We start from the raw sequence: 6,632 nt of genomic DNA on the forward strand, positions 1-6,632 counted from the left end.
CCGGCCCTCCTGGCCAACTGCCTCCCTCTTTCCCTCCCTCTTTCAGGACTCCTCTTTCCCCTGGTGTTCTCAGAGAGGGGGAAAAAAGCCAAAAAAACACTTTTTTAAGTTGCAGAACCAAAGGGGCCTGGAAAGAGCACGGGTATGGGGGTGGAGGGGAGGGAAAAAAAACCCTCAACTTTGCCTATGCGCATGCGTGGTGAGGCCGACCTATGACAAACTCCGCAGGATTTTAAAGCCGTACCACGAGCTGGGGTGCAGAGGGGGCGGGATACATTCCGAGTTGGAGCCCCCATCTCTCGGCTCCCCATCCCCCGGGCATCTGCTGAAAGAGAGAGAGAGGTCCATTTTGCAGTCCCTGCCTGATCGCCTCCCGCACTCTGCTCTCCTTCTAAAGCCCCCTACCCGATGAAGGCTGAACCCCAACTTCAGCTTGGACCCCCTCGGCTCCCCTGTCCCAAGCCGCCGCACTGGGGCTGCTTGTGGTCTGCTGCCACGCCAAAGAACCTGTAGGAGGACCACCTTCCGACTCTTACCCCTAAGGGAGGGTCCCTTAGCCGAGGGGCTGGAGAATAGGTAGGCGCACACATCCTGCCCCAAGATTTAGGTACAGGGGTGCTCAGTTGAGCATCTGGCTGCGACTCAACGTATCCAGATGCTACCCGTGGTCTTGCTGGTTGGATCTTGGCTGGTCCCCTCAGGTGAGAAGCCTGCGAAATTTGGCAAAAACGGGTCCTGCCAGGCAATGCAATTTCCAGGCACTTCCAGACACCTGTGGTTTTGGAACCCTTGTTGGGCAGCGTTGCTGGATATATGTCTCCCACATCCCGAATGCCACCCGCTAAGAGTGGCTCACACTGGATCAAAATTCTAGTTCTCAACTCTCCATCCCCCACCCGAGGTGGAAGACACACACACACACACACACGCACGCACGCACGCACGCACGCACGCACAGGATGTACAGCGGAAATTGCTATACATCTGGCATGCACTTGACCTTAAGGCACAAAATCTGTAGCCTAGGTACTTGGGTTCGTGGCTGTTCTGTTTCGTTCCTTCCATCCCCTAATTCCATGTTTGGCCCACGATCCTAGAGAGCCCAGGACCAGACACCAGCAACGCTGTTCCACCCTTCCCAAATCCCTTCCTGGCCCTTTCTTGTCTTGGCTGTCTGTACCGCTCCTCGGCAGCGCTGGCCTCCTTTGCTGGGTGCATTACAATGGCAGTGTGGGCTTTCCAGGAACTGCAAGAGAAGCTCTTCTTCCCTCTGGCTTACTTTTCTTCACCAGAAAACCCAAAGTTACTATAGATTTTGGGGAGACATCTCCCGTTCACATTCACGTGAATCCCCTTTCCCCTCACTCTCTCAAGGCCTTGACCACTTGGTGGATGTTTTCCAGTTTCTAATCTAGCCTTAGATCTGCCCCTGGAAGGGAGGGTCTAAACAAAACGGAGTCTCAGCCTAACGGCCCTGGGCAGCAGGCAGGATCCCTCTCTTCCACTCTGTTCTGCCCTGAACCCGAAACCTGGATTCTCCCCTGCGCCCCCTGGCCCCACCATGGGGAGGACACCCTTGTCCTGGGAGGGCACCCCAGCAATGCCCCACGGCTGGGGTTCCAGGGATCCAGTTCAGGCGCAGAGGCACTGAGAAGTGGGAGCAAGTAAGCTGGTTCAGAATAGAGTTCCCAAAGGATGGTGAAGGGTGGGGTGGGAGAGGGGGAGACTGAGTCCCCTGAGGCAGATGCCTATATGATCCTATTCCTTTGAAAGGCCATAAACTTGAGAATTTGTTTCACCTGTACATCCAGTCCTGCTCAACCAAAAATCTTTTTTTTTTAATTCCTGTATTTTGAATTATCTGGATAATTGCCTGCTTCTCTCCAATTGTCTGTGTGTGTAGATCTAACCCCAAAGTTTTATTTCCTGCTTTGCTGTCTTTCCTCTAATGGAAAGTGGTGCTAGGTTATGGTTGAGTGTGAACTCTGAAGTCTGGAGTTCCAATCCCAAATCTTCCACTTTCTAGCTGTGAAACCTTAGACAAGTCATTTAGCCTCTCAGAATCCTCTTAAACACACACATACGACAACAATAACAAAAATATTGATTTTGTTACAATAGAAACAAACAAAAACCAAAGAACTATAATAACCTCACCAAACAACAAGGAAAAACGGAAATATGATGACCTACCTGGTAGGAGAGCAGTGAATGTGAAACAGATGACCTTGAAAATCAGGGGTGGGAGTTCTCTTGTGGTGCAGTGGGTTAAGGATTTGGCACTGTCACTTTGGGGGGTGAGGAGGTGTAGTCAGGGGCAGAGTGGTGGTGGAGTTGGGTTGCAGGGGTTTGATCCCTGGCCTGGGAACTTCCACATATTGTGGTGTGGCCAAAAAAAGAAAAAAAAAAAAAAAAAAAAAGGAAAATCATGGGTGCAGTGAGAAAGAAGTCATGTTCATAGAGAACTTAGCAGGGGTCAGGTGAGCACTGAGCACTCAATACTTGTTCCTCTACAGAAAGCAGCTCTGAAAACAAAAACTAAGTTCCTCTGGTTGCAAAACTGGACCTCCTATGACAAGATCATTCACTGTCAATTTATCCCAGTTGGAGCGAATGTTCATACTTTTCACAGAAGAAATATGAATAGTGTTGGGTTACTAGGTACTTCCTGAGAAATCACTGGGGCTGTTTGCAAATTCATTAATCATATGCCCCATTTTATCCTTCAAAAAAAATTCTAAAATTTCCAACAAATCTATCTGCCCCCAAGGGGTTCAGATAAAGGATTGCAAATTTTATTGGATGATATTAATAATGGGAGTGCTAAGATAACACCCATTATCATTCAGTAAGCTCTGCGACAGTGTTTTTCATGGTTGTAACTCCAGTGCTCAGAACAGTGTCTGGCACTTAGTAAGTGCTCAATAGTATTTGTTGAATGACCAAATGAATGCATGAATGGATGAAGGGATTATTTCCAGAGGCAGACGTCAAGGGGAACCAACTGAAAATCGACTGTGAACCTCCAATTAGGTTCTGCTCTAGAAAGCCGGGTTTGGTTTGTAAGAGCCAGTCCCAACATGGGTGTTGGTTAATTTGGCTGGAAGATAAGCAGACAGTTGGAAGGAAGGAAACTGATGCCTCTTTACCTCCATGTTTGAAGTGTCTTGTTGGACAGACCTCCAAACAAGAACCCCATGGTTTCTCCTTGCAAACCGTGCGTGCATTTGGGTGTGTGCACACAGATTGAGACATCTGCAGACACACTGGCAAGGCATCGCCATGCTCCACTCATTAAAAATGCTTTTGAGTCTGTGGAACAAATAAATCAATATTTTTGGCTGCTCTCCCAACAGGGTTATTTCACAAAACAGAGTGCAAGATAAGGAATTTATGAATGATCGCATCCCTGTGCCGCCTTTCCCAGTGGGAGAGAGCAGGGCCTGGGTTGTCATTCTGGGAAAATCTACCCCCCTTTTATGCCCAGCAAATAATATTTTATGGCCCTGGGTTTATGGTGGTGTTTTAATGATCCGCCGTAGAAAGCGGTTTTCTCTCCAGTCCCTAGAATTTGTCAAGAAGGGCTGGAGGCCATAAAAGAGGGACAGGCCCCAGGGACAAACAGGCTCCATCTTCTGAAATAAACTAATAAAGATTCCCAAGATGTTTACTCCTCCACCTCAGAGTCAAGACCAGCCGGGCTGCCAGCAAGGGGCCCACAGATGGAGCACTAAACAGGACAAAGAGGCCGGAAGGGGGTCAGGGCTTCCTCCCCACCACATGGCCACAGTCAAAGTAATACCATCACATTGTGTTGCCACTGGCCACCAGCCTGGGGCGGGGGTGGGGGTGGGGGGACAGAGACTCCTTTGAGGTTAGAGGACACTTTTGGACACTGGGCAGACTCAAGGAGCCTCTTTGAGAAAACCTCAGGCTCTCCTTGCACTGGGCCTAATCACAGTGCTCTCCTAACTTAGCCCTCTTTATTTTTATAGTCAATGGTGCTTTTTTGTGTGTGTGTGTTGTGGGGTGGTTTGAGGAGGGGGTGAATGGATGCTTTGTGGGGTTTTTTGAGTTTTAAGGGACATCATGGTCAAACAGACCTGAGTCTAAATCTGAGCTCTGATTTTGCTGATCCAGTGACCTTACGGCAGTCACTTTCCCTTCTGAACCCCTTTTTCCTCGCCTGTAAAATGGAACACGTTAGGGATGTTCTAACAATTGAGATAATTGTATAAATTATCAATTGATTAATTTAATGTACAAAAGGCCTCAGTCCAACTTCAGCCTGTGGAGAAGACTGCTGTGATGATTTCGGCTCTAGGAATATCTGTCCCTGGGTCTCTGGGTAAAATCCTGAGGCAAATGAGTTGCCTGAGGAGGGCAGGGACCAAGGTCTCAGAAGCAGAGAGAAATACGGGAGGCAGTTATACGATGATCTGCCAGGTCTGTACGGTAGATTTCAATAAGGATGAGGCTGATAAGTGCTGAGATAATAATGAGTAATGAATAATAGTAGTAATTGCTGGTAACATTTATTGAGCTCACTAAGATGTGCCAGATGCCAGCCCCTGTCCGAACTCTTTATATTCACTGCTTTGTTTTACCCTTACTACTTCATGGGGTAGATCCTATTATTATCTGCATGATATGGAGAAAAGGAAAGGTTCAAAGAGGTCACAATTTCTATAAACCCAAGTCGTCTTAGTGTTCAGATCCCAGAGTTTGAACCCTGGTAATCTGACTCTAAATAACAGAGGCAAACCATACTTTGCCTATAAATAAAGAGAAAACTGTTTGTTTGTTTTTTTAAAGTATCTCCCTGTTTATCCAAATGTGCCCGCACTTTTCCCTTTGGCTTCTCCAACACAAGGCTTACCTTAGTGGAAAGAGTCTTTCCTGAAAGCTTCTGATTCACTCCACCAAGGCCCAAACATGAAAACCACCAGAATAAGACATACCAGGAAAGCCTGGTTCAAGTCCAGTTCAGCTCCATGGATCTGTCAAAGATGTGTCCTTATGTCATTCACTGGCTTGCTATGTAGCTGTGACTTCCCTGCCCCATTCCACCAGCACCACCGGGAACCCCAGCAGCTCCCCTCAGCAACCCACCTTGAATTCTGACCTTGTCTGGACAGTGTCATTTGAATTCCCTGCTTTCTGAAAAGGCCTTGGGGTCTGGTGCTCCTTCTGTGTTATCCCTGAAGCAAAGGATGAGGATAGGTGAGCTTGCTAACCCCCTTGCCCCCAATGCAGTTTATATCACAGCATAGCATGTCCCTGCTTAGTCCTGCACTGACTCTGCAGTTTACTAGATAGAGCCTAAACAAGCCTGCCTGCCTGCCAGGCTCATCACGATGCATCCTTTGTGCCTGATGTTCCCTCTGCCTGGAAAGTGGTTCCTCTGACCTGGGCACCCTCAATGAATTCAGGTCACCTCTTCGGTGTACATACTAACCTAAGGGAGCCCTTGCCTCCCCCGCCAATTTTTCTTCCTATGGCTTTCCTCTTCCATCCTGGACTAAAATGATCTTATTTCATTGGCATGCATATTTCTTTTTTTTTTTTTTTTGTCTTTTTCTAGGGCTACACCCATGGCATATGAAGATTCTCAGGTTAGGGGTCCAATGGGAGCTGTAGCCGCCAGCCTATGCTGGAGCCACAGCAACTCGAGATCCGAGCCACGTCTGTGACCTACACCACAGTTCATGGTGACACTGGATCCTTAACCCACTGCGCAAGGTCAAGGATTGAACCTGCAACCCCATGGTTTTTAGTCGGATTCACTAACCACTGAGCCACGACGGGAACTCTGGCATGCATATTTCTTTATTTTCTGTTTCCCCTCACTAGAATGTAAGTTCCAGGAGGGCAGGAATCTCTTCTGTCCTATTGAAAGCTGTAACCTCCAGTGAGCAGGCCAGAGAGCGTGCTCAGAATCAATGAATGAATGGTCATGCCCATAGCCACAGAACTACTAAGCAAGAGTTTGAACTGTGGTAATCTGACTCTAAATATCAGGAACTTAATCACTATGCCTTATCTACCTATAAATAAAGGCAAAACTATTTTTTAATGTCTCCCTGGTTCCCCAAATGTACCACCACTTTTCCCCCAGCCTCTCCCACATAAGGCTTACCTTAAGTAAAAGAGTCTGATAAGAGAAATAGTTTTTCTCTGAAGAAAGACAGTATTCCATTACTCCCCCTTTTGACATGTTGGTTCTTCAGAAAGATTTTTTTTTTTCCCTTAACTTTTCTTTTAAAAGGCAGCTGGCATGGTCAGTCTTGTTGACCATTCCATGTCCTATATGTGGCCACTGGGCCTCTAGATACTGGATTTAGGAGAACATAGATAAACTATTTGCAGGGGAACTCAATTCCCTTTACTAGCCCAGAAGGTGATTTTCTCTTCTGAAAGAGAGGAGAAAATGCTGGAATTTTAATTTTGTCTTTATTATTCACAAAGTTCAATATCGCATGCTTCATCTGTGTATGAGGGTTTGGAAACCTGATGTGGCTACTCTCAATAATTATGTTTGTTCCTAAGCAACCCATTACCCAGCCAGACTCCTGGGTATGTAAGAGCAGGTTTTCAAATGCTCCAACTAGCTCAAGTCCTTTCTCTGGAAG

Source organism: Sus scrofa, chromosome 13, assembly GCF_054392235.1.
Source record: "Sus scrofa isolate SSC_HxYL_T2T_F1_AM1 chromosome 13, Sscrofa_HxYL_maternal_Yorkshire_Landrace_v2.0, whole genome shotgun sequence".
Lineage (NCBI taxonomy): Eukaryota > Metazoa > Chordata > Mammalia > Artiodactyla > Suidae > Sus > Sus scrofa.